The sequence below is a fragment of the Pinus tabuliformis genome, chromosome 5_2, assembly GCF_031772625.1.
Source record: "Pinus tabuliformis cultivar Carrire ecotype Pingquan chromosome 5_2, CPIR1, whole genome shotgun sequence".
Classification (NCBI taxonomy): Eukaryota; Viridiplantae; Streptophyta; class Pinopsida; order Pinales; family Pinaceae; genus Pinus; species Pinus tabuliformis.
In genome coordinates this window covers 108,405,064-108,410,461 of record NC_142306.1, presented here as the reverse complement: position 1 = coordinate 108,410,461, position 5,398 = coordinate 108,405,064, and positions in this window count along the sequence as shown.

The window sequence follows — 5,398 nt, the reverse complement described above, 5'->3', positions numbered from 1 at the left end:
CCTTGCTGTCTTGAATTCTCACAATAATTCATAAGATCTTCCATAGATCTCCAGTCTTCATCTTTACCTAGAACTTCACCTTGTTCTGCTTCACAAATGGAAACTTCCATTTCCAACTCAGCTTCTCTGAGTTTTTCCACCAGCCACTTCACTTGCCTCTGTTGTAGCCTTCTCTGTAATTTAGACCACTTCACTGCCTTTTTCCTCAAAACCCAACCTTGTCTTTGGTTTTCCTCTAGTAGCATCCTTAATACATTGAGTTGTTCTTTTAACTCTGCAATTTCCTTGTCACGATCCTCTTGACTCATTCTCTTGCCATTTACCTTGGCATCATCCTTCTTCACTTTTCTTTTGCTGTGGTCTTCCTCAGAACCTATGTTATCTCTGTTATGACTATCAGTAGTCATCTTCTTCTCTCTATGCATGAGTTCCTCACTCACTTACTATGAGCTGCATTAAATCCTCTGCAACAACAAGTCTTCCCTGCTGCCACTTACCTCACCAAGCTCTCTTCTATACTTGGTCTTTTGGCAAGCACTTGGTTCTCTATTCTCTCGAACCTCTTTGAGCACTTCTCTCTGCTCCTTCTAGGCTTCAACTCATATGCTCCTTTTAAGAACACAACTATCCTCTTGTATTTCAATCACAATGAAATACTAGGTTCTGGCCACCTCTTCTTTCATTCAAAAATTCTTACCAGCTTTCTTCATCCCTTAGCAATTCTACCCACATCCTCTGTGGAATTGCCTTTATGATCTTTCCGTGAGCTGCAACAAAACCTTTGTAGTAACAAGTCCCCCTTGCTACATGATACCTCACTAAGCTTCTCTCCTCTAAGCTCAGGCATTCAACATCTCTCTGGTTCTCTCCTCTGGAACCAATTGAGCACTCCTTGCTCTAGGTTGCTACAATCTTCTCACCTTCTTATTTCATTGCCTTCAAGACCTCCTCATGATCTTGTTCTACCATTCACCTGCACTTTGAATGGATTACTCTCTGTTTCCTTTGCATCTGCAAATTCTGCTACACTTTATCTTTGTGTGCCTACTGGTTGTCAGATTTAAAATTTGATCTCCTCTTGCCTGCATACACACCTTCAAAACATAACTCTATTTTAAGTTTCCACAAAGAATTATTACACGTAGAATTTCCTTGTTTTGCTTCGATACCAAATGATGCCAGCCTAAGCCACATATACCCCAATGATGCAGCTTAAGCCGCATATACCCACAACATGCATATAAAATGCATGTCATATACATGCGTCTATCATGTCCCAAGATGAACACCAATATCAATGGTGAAACCCTCTTAAACCAAAGTTTAAGTCTTTTAATTGAATATCTAAGCGGAAGCTATCAAACCTTACCACAAAACATTAATCCCTCTTATTTCTATTATAATTTCCATATAACAGAAATATTTCATAACCCACACTTAAAACCTTACCTTTCCACCATTCTTCAATCCTTTACACATATATTGATGCTCTCCTTAGCGCATTAAATCTACGTCGTCGATCTCATTCCTTAATCTGATGGTAATCGCGTCACCCGATCACTAACTAGCTTAGCCGGTCTTTATCATTGATTTGTCTGGCTTGATCCAATGGTTACCATGTCACCTGCTTGCCAACTAGCTTGGCCGATCTCCACCGTTGATCAATCCCGCTTGATCCAAAGCCTATTGCGTAATCTCACGCAGATACTTGCATGACCGATATCAGATCGAGGGCACGCGAGAAAAGTAGTTTTCTCGTGCTACATGTCGACCACTAAATGTAATTGCGTGAAATTTTAGAATACTACCTCCCACCTTTAGGGCGCGCGAGATACCACTTACTATCTTTTCAAGACTGCTCTGTCCTTCTGCTAACACGTTAACCTACGCGTACTTTTGAAAGTGATATGTGTCTGATCACCCATTAAACGGACAGTCCGATCACTCTATACCTTAAACTTTTGACTTCATTTTGCACGACTTAATCCTGGCTATCTATCTCCCTCGCTCTCATTTGTTGATCTGACTGATCCAATGGTTCTTGTGCACTATTATGTTCTTTTGTTTCTTACTGTGTAATAGCCAATTCGACTTTCTACCTGCGTATTTGTTCATGCCTTACGATATTCACTTGTTCTGATCTTGATCTCCACTATGTTACTTCATTTCTTCACACCTTTTTGCTTCCTTCATAAATCCTTAGGTTTTAGGAAACCTTGCAGTTATACCTCCGTTGTAACATTAAAGGTTTTCTCCAACACCGTTTATGTGTAAACTATAGCACTCTTCTCTGCACTTCTTCTCTAATTTTGCACACTTGCAACCTATGTTACGCATAATTACTCTAATACACACATAACTTATAATTCAATTACTCCACAAAAACTTAGAAATTGCACTTTTGTATTAATAAAAAAACATTTACACAGGAATTTCTTTCTCGGCCTGATTTTCAATATCAGTGGCCTTTCCTTTCCTGCCCGTAGGCCTAACTGACTGACTGACTGACTGACTATGCCTTTTAGGCTTACATTTATACAAAAGGTTATGTTAACCAATTTTGGTTCAGATCCTTAACCTGCTGAACTAAACCCTGAATATCCTCTAAGTCCACTTTTGACTCCAGTAATCCATAAGAATCCTCTCTAGTTCCACAAATCACGAAACCAATTCCTAATCTAGTACTTACAATTGATTTCCAAATCTCTCAATCCCCACTAATCACTCATCATCGCTTATGTTCTCCTACATTCGAGAACATCTACAAATATCCTCACAATATCTAATTAATTCTTATTCCAATCACTCAAAACATTAATAATTTACATTAATTTGATATATAGAAATCCAACTTCCTTGAAAACACAAGACCCCCTAAGTTAACTAGAATATAATGAAATTGCTTAGCTGAATGCTCCTACATCAGAATTGGAGTTCATTGTTCTTCTCTCCGAGGCTCCTCTCTCGCCGGGATTGGGTAGTTAATTTTTCAGTTGTATTCATGGACTCAACAATTTTTTTTTAATTATAATGAAATGTGAAGGAAAACCTCATTGTTGGATTAATTTATTGAGGAGAAATACTAATGTAAACAGGGATACGGTTTTAGGTTTAGTTTTGGGCTTTAACTTCTACCAAGAGAGACAATAAAGGTTCAAATAGCTCTGGCATCTTGTGATGATGAAGTAAGCCGAACTGCACTTATTGATAAAAAAAATAATTTGAAGGATGGAGTTGATTAATTTATGAAAATATCCTAAAAAGGTAAGTTGAACGATGGAAGTTTATTAATTTATGAAAATATTTAAAATTAGAAGCACGCATGCGATAAGGGAGGTTATGCGAAGGTCTGCATAATGAATGATTTCTCTGCATATTTAAGTTACTCTAGATTCCTGCATAAAGTTTTGCACTTCCATACCACAAGGAAAAATTGAAGATTGTTGACAAGGCCCGTACTTATTTTATTATTAATAAATTGTGCGGAGTCCAGACGTCCAAGCTTCCTCCGCACACTGGACTCCCTCCGCACTCTCGCACATATCCATTTATGTTAAATTTGAAGATATAGCCGAACCTATGGCTGTCACTAAAATGAAGCTTTTCATATTTTTTGGCAGTTGCTTGCATATTGGTTAATTTCTTGAAACAGGTAAAAAGGTTAAAAACAGTGCTTGCCACAAGGAATTCTTCATATTTATTATTTTTGGAAAAAGTATTTTAGTGAGCGGTAGAAATTTGTTTAAAACATTTGAAAACAAATATTTCCAATAACATTTATAGAAAAACACACAAAATAACAATATAAATATTAATAACTTAGCAATAACATTCAAATAATTTGCAACTTAGTAAATTGCTTAACTTTGAAATATAGATAAACTACTTATTTTTATCACAATAAGAATGAATGTATGAGTTTCTTTATTTTTATTGCATTAAAAAGATCCAATACTTGATTCTGCAGGCAGGCATGCTGAATGATGAGTGAGAAAGTGCGAATGTAGTGGTAAGAGCTTCATACCAGCTATGAGTCCAAAACTACTTCTGGTAATCCCCTTTGAGCGATGATAAAAAAATTGCACTGGAAGGTAATTATAGGGAACTAGGTCGTATGGTTACGAAATCATAGGTATGATTCCTAATTCATAGTCAATAGTGGAGCAAGCTCGAGTCTTGCTAACTACTTCTATCTAAAAGGCCCATTTTGTCAGTTGAACAAACAAGTAGCATGATCGGTAGGCCTGAGTCCATTACTTCGATGAGCTAAAAAATTGAAGAGGGAAGGCCTTGGTTATAATCCATGAATCCCATGATATGAGTTTCTTGCTCTCAAATTCTGTCATCGTAGATGCCCATGCCGGGACTGACAACATAGAAAATAGTAATCTAGCAATTGCCCCAAAAGGTGCAAAGAGAGGTCGATAGTATTTTTAAATTGAAAAGTTTGTACTTTGAATTCCATAATCAATAAAAATAATAATAATAAATTAATTAGGAGATAATAAAATATATTTTTATGAATATAAAAATTATTTATATTTATAATTATGATGAATTATAAGATAAGTTGTAAGATACAATTTTAGAAAAAAAATGTTTGTGTTTACAAAAATAGATTTTTTTTGACAAAATTGTATGTTACAATAAAATTTACTTAAAATGGTATGAAAATTACATAATTAACAATACATAGGATACATAAAAAATGAAGTTTTGTATAAACATCAAAATTACTTAATAAATTCTAATACATTAATTAAATATGACATTCTTAATACATCAAATAAAATTGTTGAAACTATTAGCAATTTTCATATTAATAAATAATTCATTACGTTAGCTGGAAACTAAGAAAAAGGAAATACAGAGAGGGATAATATATATCTTCACTGTAGATAAGATTACTGCTAAATTTACTCTAACCCGATACGACAGGAAATGTGTTGATCATGCATGATGGAATTAGCAAGGTGTTGGTTGTACACTGTAAACATAGTTGGTCGTGCACCATTAAACTCACTCGCAAAGTCCTAAAGCCATCCTCTAGAAATTAAGTAAGTGGAAATGACAAGTGTATCAACGTAATAAATTATTTGGACTACAAACTTGCAGCGCTGCACCTTCAACTATAAATTTATAGCCCTCTAAGTTCAATACTCCCAACTAAATCAAATTCTTTTTCAACTCAGGTACATGTCTAACATCAGTGAATGTTCTAATTGTACCATCAGACATTTTAATTCTAACATTTCCCACCCCAATAGTTTGATAAGATACATTATAGCCCATAAAAGTAGAACTTTCATTCACAACTTGATATGAAGTGAACCAGTTTTTGTGTGGACTCATGTGATGATAATCACCAAAACCTAAAAACAAATCTTCAAAATGTTGA